The following is a 23,939-nucleotide window of genomic DNA, read 5'->3' as shown; positions in this document are numbered from 1 at the left end:
ATGTAGGCCTATTCACGGTGAGTAAAGTATGTCTATGTACAAACACACACATTCACGTACATAAAATTCCCACAGAGGACAATCTGCCTATCATTTTCAAGACCTTTACTTACATCTCTTAGATCCCTCTCATGCGTCTCTCCTTTGATCACTGTCGGTAGCCTGGGAGGCAAATACTACCATTTCCATTATATCAGGAAAGATCTGAGGCTCCGGCTCCGCCCAGGGTCACATAGCCAGCTGGCTCATAGCAGAACCAGACCACAGCCTAGTCTTTTTAATATCTACAGCAGCCTTACTTTTACATGTAAAGATTTCTGCAATCAGCTGCTTCAAAAAATGAATTTTTCAAACATCAGAGATGTCAGTGATTATAATCGAGGTCTCTATCCTCCTGAAATCCCAAGGTAAACTGTACTTTCTGGTTTTCAAATGAAAAATAATGAAGTGGATATTCCCGTAAGCAAAACCCTAGAAGTTGAATTGGACCTAAAATTCATCATTCTCAGATGAGAATTAAAAACCAGAGCAGCCGCCTTGGGGATGTGAAGACAGGCAGTCGCAGTGCACTGGCCAGACCTGCTCTGTGGACCCACAGATGGTCTCAGGTCTCTGGTCTCCAGAGCTGCCAGCCAGCCAGGCAGGCTGTTTCCAGTTCACCTCACGGGCCCCCAGCAACCTTCGCACTTCATTTACAACCACCCACTTTATAAGCTGTGGAACTCACTGCTGGTGCTTAACTTCCCGTAAAAACAAATATTCAAATCATGATTGGACGTGAACATTTTCCCTGGCATGTTTCACAGCTAAGAAACATTACCTCTTTATGTTTTCTGTGCAGCTATCTGAAAATTCTCTTAAACACTTGCTAACACCATAAGGTGACAAATACTAGTAATTCTTAGAGATTTTGTTACAACTAACTTTCCTAGAGTCTCCAACATATCAACACCACTGAAACAATACAGTTTCAAATTTTTAGATCGCTTACGCATGAGAAAAAAATAATAAAATAAAATAAAGCATGTACTGGGTGTTGGGTAGCCAGGCGTTGAACGGGCCACATAAATCTGTCTTGTGGGAGAGATGGAATTGAATGCCTCCACTCTACCTTTTGGGGCAACCACATACTTTATCATTACAAGACTTTACATTATACATGCTATATAAATATATGTGCCCCAAGAAATATGTGTAGAAAGTTGGTCTCCAAGGGAGAGAGCAGACAACGTCTGCCAGTATCAACAGTGTGTTGGGGAAACTGGGCTCAGAGGAACCAGAAACTGCAGCTGGATTCCTAAGGGTTGTGACAGCTTGAGGTCGTGCCAAGGGTAATGATTGATAGCTTAAGGCCTCAACATCTGAGGACAGAAGTGGCCTCCTGGTCCCCTGCAGCTGGGTCCCACCAAGGGAGGGATACACATCCCACCAGAGACGAAAGCAGGTCTTCAGTTTTCTTGGACCTTTAGAGCCGAAAAGGATGATCCCCGTGTCTAGCCCTTTCATGATGCTTTCAAGTTAGGGCTGACTCCTAGAATCTGGCATTTGGAATGCTGTTTGTATATATTTCTTTGCATTCATCTGTTTGAAGAAACTGGAACTGAAAATCCCTGATAATTCTCTTCCATTTGCATAACTAAAACTAACCCAATCAATCGCTCAGATCAGGGGTCAACAAAAGTTTCTGTAAGGAACCAGATGGCAAATATTTTTGGCTTTGTAGGCCACATGGTCTCTAGCTCAGCTACTCAACTCTGGTGTTATAGTGAAAAGACAACATGGGCCCTAACTGGTTTGGCTCAGTGGATAGAGTGTTGGCCTGTGGACTGAAGGGTCGCAGGTTTGAGTCCGGTCAAGGGCATGTACCTTGGTTGCAGGCACATCCCCAGTAGGGAGTGTGCAGGAGGCAGCTGATCGATGTTTCTCTCTCATCGATATTTCTAACTCTCTATCCCTCTCCCTTCCTCTCTGTAAAAAAAAAAGAAAGAAAGAAAGAAAAGACAACATGGGAAGGAATACTCAACTCTGTTGTTATAGTGAAAAGACAACATGGGAAGGAATGGGTGTGGCTGTGTTCCAATAAAACTTTATTTATAAAAACAGGAGGTAGATCCACTAGATCTGGGCCCTGGGCTCAAGTTGGCTGATTCCTGACCTTGGTGTCTGAAAACACACCTAGGACCCATATAATGCTTGTGATGACACAGCCTTGGGTTCTCACAGTGGTGCTCTAACAGATGTCCTTCCTCCCCTCCATCCTCCACCTACTACTGCAAAGGACCAAGCATATCCCTCCCTGTCAAACCTTCTGTGCCCCAGGGCCTGCAGCAGCACCCAGCATCTGCACCAGGGATTCTCTGGTATTGGCCCAGGTAACCATGGGTGAGTTACATACACAGTGGTACTGTCTGCAATGCCCCATGTTTGAGAAATGCCAGTTTCAGCTTTACCGCGGAACCTGCAAAGACCACACACCACTGAGCATCACGCAGCTGTAAAGGCTCAAGAACCATTTCTCACACGTTTGACCATGAAGCTCTTCATTTCCACAGACTAACCCTCAGAACTTGTGTTTGGGGAAGATGCCTTGGGAAATACTCCCACATTCCTTAGCATGACATGAATTACCCTTTATAATCTAGCCCTGAGCTATAGTGTTTCCATTTTGCATCTACCAGGACCCCCAAGCGTATCCTCTACCCAACTCACTTGAGCTGTGTATCACACGCCAGGGTGTTTTATATGTCTACGCCGTAACACACGCCACAACGCCACCCACACTGGAGGAATTCTACACTGCAGGGACCAGCTCAGTGTTTAAGCAGCCCCTCCCATAAAGTTCACCTCCCAGGCCTTGGGCCCAGAGAATATTTAAAATAATAACTCAATTATCCCATACATTCTGATTTATTCCTAACCCAATGTTAAAAAACATAATCCTGGAAGAAGTGATACTTCCCATTTGACCTTGAATTCCTAATTTGAGGAAAGACCCTGAATCCTTTTCTATTAGTTTCTCTAATCTGGTGCAATACATTCAGTTTACTAAAAGGTCATTTCTCCCATAATGCACATGTTATGAATATATGAAATATCCTCCCTCCTCTCTCCCTCCACCCTATGTTGTTTCCAGGGGGCTCCTCAGACAATATAAAGGGATGGCTGAGTAGAGGGGATACAGGAAACGTTTATGGAAGGAAAAAATGAGGTCATGAGAAGGAAAGTATCCGAAAATATGTCCAGCAAATAACAAATATAAACTATTAAAATTAATTATCTTATTTGTTTCCCAGACTTTTCCCATTACCTCTTGCCTTTAATAACTGAATATTGGCCTTCCAGCTTGCTTCTGGTTGATACCCAATTTGCCGTGTTGTTGATTCATTGGTAATTTCACACACTAAGTACCAGAATAGGAATTACCGAACACCAGGGCTGGAGGGAACAACACGATCGTTTTTCAGATAAGGAAGCCACGGGCCAGCGGGGAGGCGCCTGGCCCAGCAGCCCTCCCATGGATGCCTCACATTTCAGGAGATTGCTCAAGGGCCGTGCGATGCCCCTCTTCCCCTTCCACGGGCTCTGATTTTAAGTATCCTCAGGCATTATCGTCCTAATTTTACAGATGATGAAACCAGGGCAGGGAGAAGATGATTGGCCCACCCGAGCGACTCACTTGAACACTGAACGTTAATGCCAAAATGTTATAATCAGTCCTTCTTGCAGCTGTGGCCTCAAAAGTAGAACATTTCCTTTACTGAAATGAAACTGCATATATTCTTCTTTACAAAGAAACAATTTAATGAATTCTGGATTCAGATATACATAAGGCTTTAATTTCTTTTTTGGTAAATCCAATGGCAAAAAAGACATGATCAGCCCTCTCCTTGCAATGTCTTACGTTTCCATAGCATTTTACTAGTAGTTTTTTAAAAATAGATTTTATTTTTTAGAGCCGTTTTAGGTTTACAGAAAAAATGACAAATACAAAGAGAACCCCCAAATACCACCTCACCTCCCCCACACACAATTTTCCCTATTACTCCATTTTGCATTAGAATGGTGGACATGTCACATCAGATGAGCCAATGCGTATTATTAACTGAGTTCATAGTTTACATTAGGGTTCATTCTTTGTGTTGTACATTCTATGGGTTTTTTCAAATGTAAAATGACATGCATCCATCATTACAGTATCACACAAAATAGTTTAACTGTTCTAAAAATTCCCTGTACTCCACCTAATCATTCCGCCCTCTCTAAACCCCTAGTAAACAGGATCATTTTACTGTCGCTATAGTTTTGCTTTTGCCAGAATGTTATAGAGCTGGAATCAGGAGATATGCAGCCTTTCACACTGGCTTCTTCCACTTAGCAATATGCATCTAAAGTGCCACCAAGCCTTTTCATACTTGACAGCTCTTTTTTTAAATCACCAAATAATATTCTGTTGTCTGGATATACCATTTATCCACTCACCTATGGAAATATATCTTGGTCGTTTCCCAGTTTTGGCAATTATGAGTAAAGCGTCTATAAACATTCATGTGCAGGTTTTTGTGTAGAGTTTAGTTTTCAGCTTAGTTGAGTACATACCAAGAAGCACAATTGAATTGCTGTTTAGTTTAGTAAGGAAAGTCCAAACCGTCTTCCAAAGTGGCTGCACCCTTTTGCATTCCCACCAGCAATGAATCAGAGTTCCTGTGGCTCCACATCCTCACCATCATTTGGTGCTGCGCATGTTACATTTTTGTAAAAGATGTGAGTGTGATCACCTCAATTTATAACAGCCATTTGTAGATTATATCTGTTATATGCCAAGGTCAAGATTTGATATTCAATATACCTAAATCCATATAATAATGATGTGTTTATTCCAGGGTCCTAAAAGACTAACTGTACCCACTGACCACATCTCATTCACTGAGCTCCCTCCCCCCACCCGCTGGTGCACTGAGCAGCACCATGGCCCTGAGAGCAGAGTGATTAACAAGACATGGTCTTGCACTTGGACTTCCTGGCCTGGCAGAGACTGCAGTCAGTACTCCTGGGCAAGTCACATCAGGAGCAACCAATGGGAGGCCGGAGCTGGGAGTGGTCACCTCTCATGGTGAGCCCTCCATCCTGGCATCCCACAAGGAGGGGCCCTCTAGGATGACAAAACAAATGGCCTAACCCTCTGCAACTGTGCTTTTGCCAATTTGCTCTGCCAGAAAACCCAGGGAGAAAAGTGACATGAGCTCAAATAAGAGGTGCTGGAGGTTTGCTTCAAGAGTGCATGCCACCCCTGAAAGTGTTTTAGACAAACACTAAGGCCGCAGGAATGCACCTATTTTTTTATTAATTCCACTCTTGTGGACTTTATAGATTCATATGGCCCATTTGCACTAGCAAAAATTTTTCAGTATTTTTTTTGGGGGGGGGCATTCATTAGCATTAAATACTGAACACTCCCTATATTTTAAGGCCACCATCCCATCTGCCATCTATTCTTTAAAGCCGTTCACAGACCTGCTGTGCTGAGCATCTCCGAGCCAGCCACATTACTTATATAGGGTTTCACAGGAACGCGGTGCCTGAGCGTGGCTGCCAAGGCATAATTCACCTCACTGTGTCAAGGTTAGACCTTGATGCCAATTGATTCATTAGGTACAAAAAACTGAATCAGCAGTGTCTTTGCAGTGACCTGAGCCCTCAAGTTGGTGCAGAGCTCTGGATGTTCTCAGCAAAGAAGTAAAGTGAGACTGAAAGACAGCTTTTTAATTCACATACAATATGACAGGAATAGGGAATAGCAGCCCACCCCAACAGGGATGACCAAAAAGGAAAACTAAATGACTTTAAGGAACACCACCCCATTAGCTCACCTCAGGCTCCCTCCACCAGCTCTCTGGGGAATGACAACCCACCTACACTGTATAGACCCTGGCCCTGTGCAGAGCTGTCCAGATTTCATTCTGGGAATGCCCTCCAGATCTGGATGTTGGAGGAAGTCATCACAGAGCACCTCAGAAGGGGCCTCTGCAATTTGTAAGGAAATCACACCCAGATGTGGCTGATACAGCCAGTCCTTGTGAATCTCCGAATATCTGACTGACCAAGAATTGAGCAACTCCACAGTGACCTGCCAGCTTCAGAGCAGCCGGCTAGAGCAGAGCAGTGAGTGGCGGGACAATATCTGCACATGTACAGTGGGGTTTCCAGTATGACCAGCGTGTGTGAGGTGAAGGGGTAGCAGTCCAACCAGGCTCTTTTCCTTTCTCCCACATCTGTAGACAACCCCTAACATGACTTACTGTATCAACCTATATGCCAGTCCTTCCAAGCTTCCATATTCAGCCTGGACTCTTGCCCGTATAGATCCAGTGGCATTTTTTTACATCTCCACTTACATGTCTAAAAGACATCTCAAACTTAAGGTGGCCAGAGCTGAACTGAAGGCTGCAAAGCAAAGTCTAGGAGGTATGTGTTACTCTCCTTTCCTCAGCACCTCCTGCACACGCTGCCCTATGGCCAACCTATGAGCAATTCCTGATGACTGACTTCCAACGTATCCTGACCACACCTCTCTCCATCTCTACCAATTCAACCCTATTCCCTGATCTCTCCCCTGATGAATGCAAGAGCCCACTATCTGGCCTGTTTCTACCCTCACCCCCTACGCATTGGTCTCCACACAGCACCTGGGGTAACCTGGATGTAAATCAGATCATGTCTCTTACTGTCTGAAACCCTTCAGTGGCCTCCAGTTGTACTTCAAGTACAATCCATACTCCAAGCCCTAGCCTGCAAAACTATATACAACCTGACCCCTGCCCATCTCCTCAATCTCATCCTCCTGGCCATGCAGACCCCGAAGTCACATTGTCAAATATACAGAAAGACTGGGCCTGACCCCCAATATAAAGAGACCACCACCCAATCAGTCTCTCGTATCTGGTTATTTTCATCCTCTGAAGCGTACTTATCACTATTTTTCATACACACACACCACTGTAAAGTTTGTTTCCAACAGTATCTCCACTGCCCAGAAGTATACTCAGGACAGAAGAGGTCCTCAGTAAATATTTTGTTGGAGAAAGAGACACTGATACACCACCGCTCAGTAAGTCCAGTATAGTCATATTCCTCTCTGGTGTTGCAAATGATTTTTCGGTTGTTATTGCTGTTGAGTAAAAGAGACAGCAACTGGCTTACATTTATGAACCATGTTGTACAAAAGATATTATCATCAAATACTGGAATCCCATTCAAAGGCAAGGAGAGGCATGTGAGAACCAAGCAGCCTGAGGGGTCCAGCAGACAGGCCTTAGATCTCACAGTCCAGCCACTGAGTAGAATGACAAGAAGAATTAAATTTAATATTTAAATAGTTGTGTCTTTTTCCCCCCTTTTATCTGATTTTGAATGAGTTAAGCTGGCTTTGCTGAGAAGTAAAAGCATTGACAGAAAACCCTGTATGCACAATAAAGAAACTCAATGGACAATAAAGAGACTCAAAGATACTCAGGAGGGTCCCAGGGATGGAAAGCACTGGAACCCCGTTAAACTGGCAGCTCATCACAGCACTGTTTGTCATTTTTTACTGCACTTGCGTTGTTTTTCTTTTTTGGTTTTAGGCCCCCCATACTTTATAAGATGGAAAGTAATGGAAACACTAGTCATTGCTGACTTTTGCCCATGCCTCAAATTCAATTTAAAGAGATACCATCAGGGGGCTAAGAGGCCCTGTGCTGCACTTAGAACAATAGTAACCCGGATTCTGTTCCGTAATTCCCTCTGTGAGTGTGTCTGTGGCCGACGTATAAAGTGCACACTAATGCCAGTAATTCCAAGGAGGAAAATTCCTCCACTTCCAAGACACAATCCAAAGCAAACAGTGCACAGCATGTATGGGTAGGTGTTGAGGGGATGGAAGGCTAAGATTTATGTGCAAAGATGAAAAGACCCTGCGTGTGTATAGCTTGGCGAAAGAGACATGATAACAGCCCTTAAGTGTCTGACAGAGTAAACGCAAAAAGGAAAATAATGGCTAAAGCTACACAAAGGAGGCGATTAGGGGTAACAGGAATCCTGGGCAAACATGAGAAAACGCCATCCTGGCGGAAAGACTTTCTAGATGGAAGAGTAGTTCTCTTTCTTCCAGGACCAAATACTACCCAAGGGGCCTCTGCTGCCCACCCCCCACCCCTGCTGGGAGGCTGGCTGGCTAACTCTCAGGCTGGGACAGGATGGCCAAGAGCCCAGTCTGTAGGGAGGTGGCTTGGCCCATTGCTCTGGCATCTCATCACCCCACTGCCCTGCCCTCCTGAAGCCAGCCAGGGGAGAGGGGAAGGTTTCTGAGGGGTCAGCTCAGGCTCCGAAGTTGAGACTGGTGTTTTCATACATTACTCTGGTCCATGCCATTGCTGGTTCTAGCATACTCACCAAAAAGTCCTGCCTCTTGTGCCAACTTTGCTTAGAGCTGTGGTTCCCAAACTCGGCTGAGGAGCAAAACTACTGTGAAGGGGGAGCAGGATGGTGACTTTGTAAAAATACCACTCAGGACCTTCCCACACCCGCACCTGCTGAACCAGGCCATCACACCACTGGGACAGGGCAGAGGTGGGACTCAGCCAACGTCAGTCTGGCTCCAAGACTGCACTCAGCTGCTGGTGATGGGCCTTGAGGGACAGCTCCCTTTCCTAGCAACTTCAGATTTGATCTCTGTTTCTTTCAGAACTACATAGGAATTCTGCTGTCCTCACTGTCCTGCTGTGTCTGACTTTGAGGAAGCGGCTATATCAGTAAGTTAGCTGCATGTGATGACTTCAATGTGATGACTAGAAACCACCAAACTGATTGGCCAGAATGTATCAGGATTCACTACCACAGCTGTATCCCAAGCTTCCACACATGACTATTTCTAACTTTTGTGCATATTTCCTTAGAATTAAGTACCAGCACCTTCCTACCCATTCACATTTAAATGTGATATATTTGGCCCTGACTGGTGTGGCTCAGTTGATTGAGTGCACCAAAAGGTCACCTGTTCAATTCCTGGTCAGGACACATGCCTAGGTTTCAGGCTTAATCCCCAATAGGGTGCGTACAGAAGGCAGTAGATCTGTATTTTTCACATTGATGTTTCTCTCTCTCTCTCTCTCTCTCTCTCTCTCCAAAAATCAATAAAAACACATTAAAAGTCACATATCACACATGTACGATAATTTCTGGAGAAACCCTAAATTGCTAGAGCGGGGTGCTATCCACAGTCAGCTCCACTGATGCTCCAGTGACCAGGAGATGCCTGGTCTCGGTGTGTGGAGCCTTTAATAACCTACTGGTCACTGCTTTCTTGTTTGTGATCCTTCCACATGCTGATTTAAGTGTTGGTGACCCTGTAAGTTACAATCAACTTTCCCCAGGTTTATGCCTATGATTGACACACACCAAATTTTTCAGATTCAAATCATGTTAACATATATTGAGTAACTTGTAAGAGTAATAGTAATATTTCCACTAAGAGTAGTAATAACAATACAACCACTATCTTTAATTGTACTGGACCTTGGGGCTCTCTCCTCACAAGGATCCTACAAGGTGGGTGCTACCATCACCTCTATTTTGTAAATGATTCAATAGTGCCTTGTGCATATGAAATAGTTTGCATCGTGAGGGGGCAACAGGCAGAGCCAGAGGAGAAATCAAGTGCACTTGCTATGCTCTCACTCTCATGCTGTATGACCTTCCACTATGCCAAGTGCAAGGGGAGTATAAGACCAAAGGAGAACGCTCTAGCTCACAAAGGGCCTGCCATGACTGGGGCAACAACAACACTACATACTAGTATACCCATGTAACAATGCGCTACAGGCATCGGAAGCAAAGCACCAAGAGCCATGAGGGCCGAGGGGAAGGAGACCTGCTTTGGGCTCTGACAGAAGCACAGCAAAGGGGATCAGATTCTAAAGCAAGCATGTCAAACTCAAAGGCTAACATGGGACAAATAAATGAGGCATGCGGCCCACGGGCCGCACGTTTGACATGCTTTTTCTAAAGAAAGGGGTCTGACATGAGTTAAGGTGAATTAGGTGAGTAGCATGGGACCATTCTGTGGGAAGCTAGGAGGGAGTTGAGAGAGATGATATAACTGAACTGTGCTTTAGAAAAGTTCCTGGCAGCGGGCACAGCCGTGAGCCTGGGTGAGATATGAGCCAATGCTCAGTTTCCAAGAACTCTTACTTTACAAAGTTAATATGCTTGGCCATGATAGTGAGTCTAAAAAGGAGGCTACCAACCAGGTTGAAAGAGTATCTAACCTTATTATAGGTGAAAGCACACACTGTAGAGATTAATCATTCTTTAAAGTGATATATCCCAACTACCCTTTGTTACCAAGAGCGTTCAAACATGAAGATAAAAGTGAGAACTAAAGAGCTGCACAGCCCAGCCAGCATGGCTCAGTGGTTGAGCATTGACCTATGAACTAGGAGGTCATGGTTAGATTCCATGGTCAGGGCATGTGCTTGGGTTGTGGGCTCGAACCCCAGTGTAGATTGTACATGAGGCAGCTGATCAATGATTCTCTCTCATCACTGATGTTTCTTTCTCTCCCTTCCTCTATGAAATCAATAAAAATATTTTTTTAAAAGAATTGCACAAAGCAGGGAACAGAAACATTTAGAGGACTTTTGACTCTTAGTTTGAAAATTATTCTAACAAAATAGAAAATAGCAACCAACGCAGCAAAAATCACCCATGGCTATGTGACAAGAAAAAAGGAGACAGATAATATCTAGAAATTAGACTCAAAAACTCCAAATCTATAGCAATCTGGAAACATTTGACCCTGAGGCAAACAACCTCTGCATACCTTACCAAATGATTGTGCCACAACTAATGGATGTTAAAAGTCATTATTAATAAGTCCACAAGGGGAATATTAATATAATACTATTCAGGTAGGCAGACAGGGAGAGAATACATTCAAGACATAGATCCCACAGAATTCATGACATTTTACAAGGCTCAATGCTTCGAGTATCTAGAAAGCTCTCTCCTGCAGAACATTTACCTGGGATGTGAGCAAGAGGATGAAATATCACTAGGTTGATAATAGAAATGTTGAGCCAGTCATCCTGAAACTTCTAGATGTTTCTGACTGTGCTCCAATAAAGTATGTATAAAATGTGAAAGTGTGAATTAGTGTGCAGTTAGTAGAATCTAATATACTCTACTACTGTGCCGTAGAGCCTCTGCGGTCAATTACATTAACTCCCCCAACACACAGGCCTTAAGCTGAAGGAGGGAAAGACCATGCTTATCCTGTTCACTTCTCTATTTCCGGGCCTGGCACAGAACCTGAAGTGTCATCGATGCCTAATGAAGGTTGGATTAATAAAAAGGAAATAGAAAACTGACTAGCATCAATCAGGAAAATCCTACACTTATCTGAAATATCCATTCAAACAAATAAAATAACTAAGGTGACACTGAGCAACTGGAAACCCATTTGGAATTTCTAGAGTACAGTTATTTGAACACCTCAAATTTTATTTTTTTAAAGGGAGGAGGGAAGGTGGTCTACGTCCCATCCAAAGGTCTTTCTCTCTCTTTATCCCCTCATAATACCAGTTGTGAAGGGATAGAGACTGGACAGGAAGGGGGCAGGGAACACTGCCCACCAGGCAATCAGCTAAGTCTACCCTGATGAGCAGACAGGGCTGAAGATATAACTGAAGTCAGCTCCTTTGGTCATAAAATGTCAAAGACCCACCAACAGCCAAAACACAGCACAGCTGTATGGGCAACATCTGAACCAAAGGGCCCTCTGTTCAAGGGAGGTGTTAAAGAGAATTCCCACCATGGCAGCCAGCTCGTACCCATGCACCGCAGAAGGCAAGCAACTGTCCTGAGCAGGGGTAAAGAACAAAGCTTTCTGATGCTCAGGTACAGGGAGGAATTCTGAAGAAAACTGAGGTAAGAATTGTAAGAGTCATGACTGGACAGAGCAGGACATCATTCTAACAAAGAAGAGATGCTGGGCCTGGGCGGACCATCCCGTAACAAAGGGAAGCTCTGGGCTGCCATGATGGATGCCTGGGTGCTGTGATTTTTCAGGAAGCTTTGTGGCCAAAAGAGGCTTAGAACTAATTAAAAAGAAGGAAAGCAACTCACTGGTGATTTTAAAGATAAGGAAACGAATAATGAAAAGTTAGACAGGCAAAAATTAAAGGAGCGGAGTGAAATAAAGATAAACAGAGCAATGCTCTGAGAAGATAAGGAGCCAACAGCTTGGCTCAGCCAGGGGAGCCATTAGGAGCTGCTGGGAGGAGGAGTGACAGATGGGACTGGTACTGACGATGGGCTCCATGAAGTCTGTGCTTCGGAATTCCTGAAAGGAGCTTCCTCTTAAGAATGTCTCCTAATGAGAGATTCCTAATGAGAAAGTGCAATGTTCAGAACGAATGGTTGCAGGAGGCTGGGCCTGGACAGATTCAATCCACAGGCTCAGTGGGCTCGGGGTAGGTGGGCGCTCCCTGCCTTCTTCATCCATCCTCCCAAGGCCCCCTTCTCAGGGCCTGCAGCGTCATTGTGGAGGTGAGAGCTGCAAGGGGGGAAACAGCTCAGAAACTCAGCACCCCACTCCCACTTTCTTTTTTGTCGTCTCCCCTCCCCCCGCCACACACCATCCTCATCACCACCCCAGCCCCATTTTCTCTCTCCTTTCCTGGGACAGCACTGGCAGCCTCTCACTTCCTACTGCAGGATGCTAATTGAAAAAACCACAGTTACAATTAGGTGTGTTTCTAATACAAGGAGCTCTCTTCTTGACAGAAAAGAAAGATGAGCAAATAATTTTAATGTCATTTTCAATAATCCACAGAATGAGAAAAACAAGTGACGGGCAAAGAAGTAGCGGCGTTTCACCGAAGAACAAGAGGCTCCTGATCATGTGCCTTGAATTTCCATTTAAAAGGAAATAGATGTTTCTGCAAGTTCATAGTATCAAGCATTTTATAACTGAAACATAACATTGTAGATATCAGAGCACTGGCAATAACATTACTAGAAAATTACCCATTTTGACTTGAATACAGAAATTCTGTAAATTAAAAAATATTTTATCTTGTAGTTAAAATGTTTCAATGAATCATGGGTCACAGTTATTTTGGTCACAATGCCAGCCAACGAAATAGAAAATAAATATAAAAGCCCTGGCCGGTGTGGCTCAATTGGTTGGGCATCGTCCCACATACCAGTAGGATGCTGGTTTGATTTCTGGTCAAGGGCACATGCTTAGGTTGTGGGCTAGATCCCTAGTTGGGGGTATGCAAGGAGGAAGCCAATGAATCATGGGTCACAGTTATTTTGGTCACAATGCCAGCCAACGAAATAGAAAATAAATATAAAAGCCCTGGCCGGTGTGGCTCAATTGGTTGGGCATCGTCCCACATACCAGTAGGATGCTGGTTTGATTTCTGGTCAAGGGCACATGCTTAGGTTGTGGGCTAGATCCCTAGTTGGGGGAGTGCAAGGAGGCAGCCGATTGATGTTGAGCTCTCACATCAATGTTTTTCTCCCCCTCTCCCTTCTTTTCTTTCTTAAAATTAATTAAAAAACCATAAAAAATCAATAAAAGTTAAAAAAAATCACCAAAACAATCAATGTTTCTCTCTCCCTCTCCCTTCTTTTCTCTCTTAAAATCAATTAAAAAACCATTAAAAATAAATAAAAGTTAAAAAAATCACCAAAATGATTAATATGTACTCAGGCTGAGAACAAAGAGCCAAATTCCAAAAAGAACAATAATTGGCTATGTTGAACCCATTAACAGGGCAACAGAGGGGTCTATGGTAGGGAACTGGAGTACAGTGAAAATTTGGAGTTTATTCCTGGCTGACACTCTGGGTGTTCTTGATGAAACCTTGTGCTGCCATCAGCTCATCATTCCAACAAACCCAAAAGCAGAATAGTCTAGGAATTTTCTTTCAAGCAACACTAACTTTTTTGCATTTACATATGGGAGTCGAATTAAGAGATGGCTTTTTGTATCTGTGCCTGCTTTGAAAAGCATATAGCTCTCTACAGTTAAGTTTATTAAATAAAAACTTACTAAGTGCCTAAGGTGTACCAGGCCCCATGAGAAGTTCCTACTTTCTAGGGCTCACAGCCTAGGAGAGGAAGGTGGGCCCATAGACCAGTCAGCGCAGGGAAGGGCCCAGAGGCTGTGTGCGTGTGCAGTTCCATCTGGGATAGGGCAGAAGGAGCCTTGTGTCATCTAGCCAGGTCCAGGGAGTCACCTGACAAATGTCTCTGAAGGAGACAGCAATAAAAAATTTTTTAGCCAAAACAAGTTATTTCTGATCCTGACACAGCATAATCTCATTCTTTACTCTGTGTCCCCCAAACCTCTAGTGTTTAACATAGAAATAAGCGTGTTTTGTATTAAGGGTATGTATTACAGGTACCTATCAAATCTGATGGAAACACAAGTAATGGATAAACAGAAGTATCATCTGCAGTTATCACCTAAAGGACCTACTAATAAGGCAGCATAAAGGTCTCCATTCCAGCTGGTCTCCAGAATAAAAGGGCGTGAGCATCACACCCTCAGGAGAGCGTTGCCACCGCGGCTTCATCAGGTGCCACAGAGGCAGGAAAGTGCACGGGTGCAGAGGCTGAGATGTGGAGTTGGGCCACAGGGGTTTCCTCCCAGCTTTGCCATTTCCGGGTTCAGCGTCAGGTCTCCCTCTCCTTCCTCATGTAGTAACAGCATCTGCCTGTTAGTACTCGCATGAGAAGTCAATGCGTTCTGCATGTGAAAAGTGTGGCCCGGGCTCCATGCAGTCAAGGCTCCGTGGGCATCCGGCATGACCGCAGGCATGAGCCATGTGTCTGGCTTTGTCATTTTCCTCATCACCTTTGTGGCTTCAAAGTCAGCCACCTGCCTGAATCTAAACCCCATTAAACATGCATGTGAAGAAATTGTGCACTTCAGAATGGTTAAAATAGTAAATGTTATGTATATTTAACCATAATTTTAAAAAATATACAGAAAAAGAGAAAACTATGGAGACAGCGAAGAGATCACTCGTCACTGAAGCACAGCAGATTTTTAGGCTGTGAAGTTGTTCTGTATGACACTGAAATGCTGGATCCATGACATTACACAATTATCAAAACCCATAGAGCTGTCTGTTCTAGAATGCATGTTTGTGTAGAATGCAAAATTATATGTTGAAACCTAATCCCCAATGTGATGGTATTTGGAGGTGGGGCGATTAGGCCATGGGGGTGGAGCCCTGATGAATGGGTAAGTGCCCTTATAAGAAGAGGCCCAGGAGAGCTGACTCACTCTCTTCCCACCATGTGAGGATACTGCGCAAAGCCAAAGATAAACCTGGCATGGGAGGACAGATGCCAAAGTACAAGTGATGTCCTTCGGGCCCCTTATATTTATTTAACCTAAAAACAGCTATAAGAGACACCTGGTTGTGATTCAAACACTACGCTGTGATTCAAACACTAAACATGCAATATTGAAGGAAAAATAAGCAACAAGAGACGCCCAGTAATGAATCATGTTCCATCTAAGTAGAAAATGCCTGGCATCTTCCATGGCCAGAGGGAGAGGCCTGTGGGGATGACATGGGTTTCAGGTGCTTTGGGGAGTGACAGCAGGTGGCCACTAGACACCCTATTAAATAACTCTGAACCTCAGAGAGAGAGAAGAGTTCTCTTCCAGAGCTCCCTCAAGCCTCACGATCCAAGATGAGGAGGAGAAAGGTCTCAGCCCAGAGTTTGGGTCTCTAACCCCTTTCCAATTAGGACCCATCTCACCACAGGCCTCGGGCTCAACCCTGCAGGCCATAGCAATGAACAAGCACTGAGCAAGCCTGTTTGGGGTTCACTCTACTTTCTTGAGTCTCTTCTTCAAGGCTTTCCTTCAGCACTGGTGAGTTAAAGGCTGCTTTTAAAATAAATGTAAGAGCTGAAACCGGTTTGGCTCAGTGGATAGAGCGTTGGCCTGCGGACTGAAAGGTCCCAGGTTCGATTCCGGTCAAGGGCATGTACCTGGGTTGTGGGCACATCCCCAGTGGGAAAATAAATAAATAAATAAATAAATAAATAAATAAATAAATAAATAAATAAATAAATAAATAAATAAATAAATAAATAAATAAATAAATAAATAAATAAATAAATAAATGTAAGAAAAAGGGAAGTAAATGTAAAGAGAACATCCTGTTTATCATTAGGCAAGAATTATGAAGGCAAAGCAGGAGTAGCTGGGTCACTCCAAATCCCTCATTCACTGTTCGGGAAATGAGACCCCAGAGGAGGAGCATATAGAAAGGCCATGGAGATAACCAGCAGGCGAGCTGGAACCCAAACCAGGTCCAGTGAGTCTGTGTCTCCATCCAAAGAGAGGTTCCCTGAGGAAGGAAAACCTTCTGATCAGGGGGCATATTAGCCAGAAAAGAGTGGGATAGGGATAAAGGGTTTATTGTTGCCAACACACAGTTTGCTCTTGTGTATGGTCCCCAGCATGCCAAGGGCCATGATAGAAAGCAATGGATAGAGTCCTTCCCTCCCTCCCTCCCCACCCTCATTCAGTCACCCAACCCATGGAGAGGCAGGCGCTGATGTGGGTGGGGGGACACAAGGCTGAATGAAGGGGTTCTGACTTGAAGCAGCACATATGTAATCAGGGGTCCAGATCCCAGGGAACGCAGTGCTCCCCGCTGCACCTACAGGAAGATGAGTCCAGGGTGCTCCTGGCAACAGGCAGGCGAGAGGGAGGGGCCCTGCAGTGCACCTTAGTAACAACACTTGTTATTCACCCGTTACACGTGAAGTACGCTGCTCCGTTTCCATCTCCTCCTCTAATTATCTGTGACACGGCACGCCTGGCCTGTTTCAGCAAGATGAATCCTAAAAACTTCCTTTAAACTGACTGCCTGAATTTAAAAAAAAAATGCATATTCTTATCAGCAACACAGGAAACAGTGAGCATATGCTTGCAGATGGGTACATTTATATACACATTATATAAATATCACTATTATGTACATTATCGTAATGTACTATTGCTCTGCTAGGTACATCATAAAACATACACAACAATGGATATTTGAAAAGAGGCATTCTAATACTTTCTGCCTGCATGGCAGAGAAGCTTCTAACCCGCCCTCCTTTAGAAGTTATCATCTGGCTCCAGGCTTCTCAGAAGGAGACCCCTAGACCCCTAGGCTGGAGTCTGCCTGGGGTTTGAGGGTGGAGAGTGGCAGTTCCACAGCCCTTCTCTGAGCTTACTGGATGCACCATCCAAGCAGGGCCCATGAATCTGCATTTAACAAACTTCTCAGGTGAGCCTTAAATTCACTGAAGATCTAGAAGCACTTCTCTGGATTAAATACATTTTCCCAAGAAGAAACATTTTTAATGCATTAAATATATTTCAGGTGTTTTCTATCCAAAAACCATCACCCTGAACAGCAAAGACAGACAGCAAATTGTTTTGATATATGGTGATGTCAGTCCACATAGCTGCACAGGGGGGCTGCCTGGACCCGGAGCTCCTCAAGCCCCAGATCACTAGAGAGTCACAGCCTGGAGGCTCCCCACTAGGGTGGTTCCAGCCCAAGTGAGGCTTCGGTAGGCACCTCTTCACCTTTACTGGTAGCCATTATCCACCTTGTCAACTTCAAAGTGGTCCCGGTCAACCACCTCAGACAGGCTCTTTATTGATGTCAGTTTAATCTCCTGGGATCCAACATTTTCAAAGTTCAAACTGGTCAGTAATTTAAAATCTAATCAACTGGTTTGGAGGGAACACAAGGCTCCAAGTACTGAAGCATCAGTTCCACACAGGAAGAGGTCCTGCTCCTAAGTCACTGACCACCTGCTCCCCCGCCCGCCCTCCCTGCCATTTCCGCTCCCAGAGCCCTCCAGCCAGCCCACAGGGCACCTGGTCTCAGAGCCTTCTCCTGCCTCACAGACCAGCATCAATCATATCTCCTGTACACGTCAACAGGATTTGATGTCTTTATTATAACAGCCAGTCCCATGGCCTCATAGGACAGATTTGTGCATAGAGTCCTATCACTTCCTCCATCTGTAAGCTTCTTGGATCTTAGCACTGCCTTTCTCATCTTTAAATCCGATCACTTTCACGTGGTTCAAGAACCGTTCGGTGGATAAGCAGCCTATGCTACTCTGTTATGAACATTCTTGATATATGTTTAGGTGACACAGTAACATTATATGACGTTTATATTATTTTATTATTAATAAAGCAAATATTATATAGATTTGATGGGCTCAAATCCAAGCTCATCCACTTGCTAGCTCAGTGATGCCTGGCAAGTAACTTACAGCTTTGTGAGTCAGTTTCCTCATCTATGAGACAGGAAAATAGTTCTACCTACCCCCTTATTATTGTTGTTGTGATGCTTAAATAAGTTTATATATAATGGGAGTAGAACCATGCCTGGCCATTGCAAACACTCAATAATTGTTATTTATTATTTTGTTAATTAAACAATTATTGACTATTACTATTGACTCAGGCACTATGCTGAGTATTTAGACTACAAAAAAAAAAATTAACAAAGGCCTCATTCTAGCTTGAAGAGAGATGGAATGTAGTTAATTACATACACAATGAAATTGCCATGCCAGGAGCTAAGCCGATGTACAGATTTGGAATCTCCCATAAGGATCAATAGATGAAAGGAGAGAGTTCTCAGTACCTCGTGGTTACCAATTGCTGGAGATGCTCCGAACAGCTCCAGCCTCCCAGGGCTTTGACTCCTAGGGAAGGGGATGCAGGTGATAATAAAGCTGAGCTCCCTTTCCCAGACTTCCCTTTGGTATGCCATCTCATCTGCGTGTACCAGATGTTCAGTGAACCCACTTTCCTGGTCCCTCCAGGTCAGAGGAATCAGTGGGTGCCTCCACACTGAATTGATCTCTACATCACACCTCCAGGTCTCATCCTCTCTCCATAAAGCCTCCCACGAACCTCCATCAAGTACCCAGCTGGGAGCCCATGGACACTAGCTCTGCTCACACTAGCTTGGCTATCTGCCCGGGGCTCCGCTCTGGGGAGGCTGGATCAGCCACCATGGAGTCTGAGTGCTGGGAATCGTGGTGGAAGCGAGAACACACACGGAAGGAGCCTGATCAGGGGTAGCAGCCTCTCCTGGACCTCTTTAGCAGTGAGGAACAAACTTCTACCTCCAAGGTGCTACACAACATAGGGATTGTGTTAGCTCAAGTGGCAAAAAAGGCCAGAGATGCTATCTTAGTGAGGATGACCGGGAAAGGTCTCTTTGAGAACTGACGTTTGAACAGGGACCAGAATGAAGTGCAGGGCAAGCCACATGGCTGTCTGCGGAAGAGCAGACCAGGCGAAGAGATGGCAGACACAAAGGTGGGAGGTGAAGCACAGTGAACAAAATGGCAAGAAGTGAGGTCAGGGAGTGATGAGGCAGAGCTTGTACCCATGGTAAGAATCACGACCTATTGACTACCAGTGATGGCGAACCTGTGACACGCGAACTCATTTTTTTGGTTGATTTTTCTTTGTTAAATGGCATTTAAATATATAAAATAAGTATCAAAAATATAAGTCTTTGTTTTACTATGGTTGCAAATATCAAAAAATTTCTATATGTGACACGGCACCAGAGTTAAGTTAGGGTTTTTCAAAATGCTGACACGCCGAGCTCAAAAGGATCGCCATCACTGGACTAGACCATTACTTCCTCTGTATATGAGCAACACTAGCCTTCCGCTCACACCTGGGATCTGCTCCATGTAAACTGTATGGACTAAGGGATGGGAAAGGGCAGGTTCCCATAGGAAATCAGGAAGCAGAGTAATGGATGTTGTACAGAAAAAAGGGAGGAGGGGGAAAAGTGCAGCATCCGTTACCAGAAAAACAGAAAATAAATATCAAAAATATAAGTCTTTGTTTTACTATGGTTGCAAATATCAAAAAATTTCTATATGTGACACGGCACCAGAGTTAAGTTAGGGTTTTTCAAAATGCTGACACGCCGAGCTCAAAAGGATCGCCATCACTGGACTAGACCATTACTTCCTCTGTATATGAACAACACTAGCCTTCTGCTCACACCTGGGATCTGCTCCATGTAAACCGTATGGACTAAGGGATGGGAAAGGGCAGGTTCCCACAGGAAATCAGGAAGCAGAGTAATGGATGTTGTACAGAAAAAAGGGAGGAGGGGGAAAAGTGCAGCATCCGTTACCAGAAAAACAGAAACCCAAAAGTCAACTTCAGTTGGAACAAGCCCGACTTTCCCAATGGCATTACATTTCATAATAATCGCACAGCCTGGCGATGATTTGAGGGTCTTTGAGTGGCAGCACTAACAGGCCTCTCTCTATATCATGCAATTCTGAAACAAGGCCAATGCCCAAAATGGAACACACACACACACACACACACACACACACACACACACGGTCTGACAAAGCAACTTGGTGAAACAGACGTGAATAAGACTACAATGATGCTTTCACAGCTTTGTTCTTGCAGACTTATAGTTACGTTGCCTATCCCTTATAAAGGACTGGAAGCAGCACATAGTCATGTCTGTTTCCATTTGGGCACTGTTTAGTAGATGATCTAGATTTTACACTAGCACTTGGAAATAAAAATGTGATTTTGTGTGTGTGATCTGAGCCAGAGGCATCAAACAAGGGAAGGTCAGTTGAGTCCTATTAGCTTGATGTTCACAATGTAGCCAGGATGCACACATGCAAACCTTAAAGAAGTTGTGAGGCCGAGGTGGCCTGTGCAGAGGACCCTCATGCAGGTGAGGTTCAGTGGGACCCCTAACTTTCAAGCAGTCATAGCCCAGTGGTAAATCCTGAAAGCAGAGGGAGTAGCTATTCATTCATTCAAAGTAGACTCAACTCCAGGGAGGTCGAGCTTAGAATTATGTGGGGTGTTAAAGAGAAGGGCACCGAGCTGGTTCTGGGGGGATAGCCCAGGAGGACACCAAGGAGGGAGGTCTCAATGCAGAAACATCTATCCATGTCCAGAAGAGGTGTCCCATGGTAAAAGCTTGGATGGTTTCCGGCTTTTGGTTTTTTTTAGGACAAATTTAGTTACAAATGACAGATACTGCAAACGGACTCAATTTGTAAAAAGGGCGAGGGGAGTAATTGGCTTATAAAAGTAAAACGCCGAAACCGGTTTGGCTCAGTGGATAGAGCGTCAGCCTGCGGACTGAGAGGTCCCGGGTTCGATTCCGGTCAAGGGCATGTAATTATGTGGGGTGTTAAAGAGAAGGGCACCGAGCTGGTTCTGGGGGGATAGCCCAGGAGGACACCAAGGAGGGAGGTCTCAATGCAGAAACATCTATCCATGTCCAGAAGAGGTGTCCCATGGTAAAAGCTTGGATGGTTTCCGGCTTTTGGTTTTTTTTAGGACAAATTTAGTTACAAATGACAGATACTGCAAACGGACTCAATTTGTAAAAGGGGCGAGGGGAGTAATTGGCTTATAAAAGTAAAACATCCAGGCTAAAGCTAGCTGCAACCACCGCTGAATTCAGTGTCAAGTCCTGTCACCATGTGCCTCCAGGTCTGCATGAAAGAGCCTGCACGCGTGGCCTGCATCAGGGTGGGCTTTTGCAGGCAGGGAGCATGGCTGAGGCACCTCCACATCCTATCCTAGCAGCTCAGCCAGGATGGTGCAAAGGGAGTGCCTCTCTTCTCATCTTCCCAAAACAAGGCCCTCGTGGGAGTTTCTTTGGGCCGACACAGGTCCAGTGCCCATCCTGAGACAAATGACTAAGGCAGAGAGATGAAGTATGCAAACTGTCCCGACCTGGGTCATGTGTCCATCATCCCCACTCCCACCCATGGCCTAGAATGAGGAAAGAAAATAGGGTACAGCTGCCTGAGCAAGAGGGACAGATACTTGGAAGACAGAACATAGCAGACAGCAATGCCAGAAGGATCAGGTGTACTGTAAGCTCAAATCTGTCCAAAATGTGCATTAACCTGACAGTGCAGCTCTAACATGGAATCCTGGGGAACCCTGGGGGACAGGGGGAGAGATTTAAACGATTTCACGGGGCTCCAAGCCAGACATTCCTGCCCAGTGAACACAACCCCGTGTCTGTCAGTCTATCATTTCCACTTCATTCCTTTGCATTTTGGAAGGATCCCCAGTCCTAGACCCTTAAGATGCCATTTGAAAACATATGCTTTTGGGAGGCATCATTATATAAGCTCTTTTTTCACCAGTTATTTATCCATCCATCCAATCACATTTGTTTTGGCCAGTGTAAATTTATTAAAATTCAAAACAACAGAGCACAAGTCATGAATTTTAATTGTGAACATCTGTAATAGCAAAATACTATTATTTGTATCTCCAAATGATACTAGAATACTCCACACATTCCATGAAAAACCATTAAAATGACTGACTGTTAAATAATTACTGTTAAATAATTGCAAAGGACTACTTTCTCAACATTCTAGATACACTATTCCAGGTGTAAAATTTTCCCATCAGGTTCTGATATAATATTTGTTAAACATGCTGGTGCTGATTGTTGGTAATGTGCTTGGCCCTGTATCTCAGGGGCTGGTAGCCCAGGAACTACATTTCCCAGAATCCTCCAGGCAGGGTCCAGGTTAGATTCAGCCAGTGAGAGGCTCTCCTGGGAGATGGGCAAGAGCTTGAGGAACAGGCAGCAGTGTCTTCCTGGGGGCAGTGAGCCACAAACAGGTACTTGGGCCTCTACTGAGGGCAGCTCTCGGCTTTGCCAGTGGCTTCCAGCAAATTGCCCACCCCGGTGCTGCAGGCAGCTGAAATCATGGTGGAGTGTTAGCCTGGGATCTCTGCACTTCCCAGTTTCCTAAAAACTAAAGTTGATGTTCTCTGATGTTTGTTTCCTCAGTCTTTCCGACTGTTTTGTAAGCCTTAAATTCTCTGTGTTAAAGCTCTTCCTGTCTGAAATACCAGGAGGGATTTCTGTGTCTTTCCTAATACTTTAAAAACTTGAAAATTCTTCAAGAGTGTTTCTGTCTAAGGCAGTACACGTGATAATAGCAAGTCAAGTCAAACACAAGGTTAGAGCCCAGGAAGATGTTGGGTCCTGTCTAATCAGGCTGAATAATTTACTAACACCATTTCGAATTTTGGTATTAAATATATTAGATATATTAAATATGTCAGCCCAACTTCTACAAAACATGTTTCATTTTCAATGACAACAAGTCTGCAATTTCCTTTAAAATGCACTAAAACAAGTATACTAGTGGGTGAATAAATTAATGGCTTTCGATGGCCAGATACGTAATAAAGAGAGAATGCTTAATGTCAATGGTAGAAAATGGGTGATGGGTATATGGATGTTTATGGTAAAACTATTTCAATTTTGCTGCATATTTTCATAATAAAGTGCTGAGAGTGGGGTACACTATCAGCCCAAACCTAAAAAAATAACATTGGTGAGAAATTTTCTAAGTGTTTTTTTTTCATCTATAGGATTAACTTGTTTATAATCTGTTTCCTAAAATCATTTATCCCTCAATGTTGTCACTTTTCTCTGTCTTTTATCACCCTCAACAGTGAGATAGCCACTGTGACTCATCACCTTTGGAGAAATCTTTCCCTTAAAAATAACTCTACAATATTATTAAATAAATACATGTAAATTCATAATTAATTTTCAATAAGTATTTACAGGTCATTGCAAATTATACTTTTTAAAGCCATGAGAAAATTAAAGTTTGATGATTAAAGTTCATATCACTTTCCACCCTGCAATTCCCCAGAGCTGGTGGTATCATTCATAGTTTTAATTCTACCCATTAGAGTGCATCTTACAACTCACAAAGAACAGTATTAATGCCTAATGCTTTAAAAGGCCATTAATTAATGAGGATTTACTTAAATT

General features: G+C 44.1%; 1 protein-coding gene across 1 annotated transcript in view; it reads right to left on the bottom strand.

Moving 5' to 3' along the window:
• The window catches only part of LOC102261892 (voltage-dependent calcium channel subunit alpha-2/delta-3-like), a gene marked incomplete at its 3' end in the record, with an annotated part of 535,527 nt that overhangs the window by 218,296 nt on the left and 293,292 nt on the right, over positions 1-23,939 (bottom strand). The window lies entirely within an intron of this gene.

The sequence above is a fragment of the Myotis brandtii genome, unplaced genomic scaffold (assembly GCF_000412655.1).
Source record: "Myotis brandtii unplaced genomic scaffold, ASM41265v1 scaffold316, whole genome shotgun sequence".
Taxonomy (NCBI): Eukaryota; Metazoa; Chordata; class Mammalia; order Chiroptera; family Vespertilionidae; genus Myotis; species Myotis brandtii.
The sequence above is the reverse complement of the archived record's forward strand: the minus strand, read 5'-3'. Positions and strand labels throughout refer to the sequence as shown.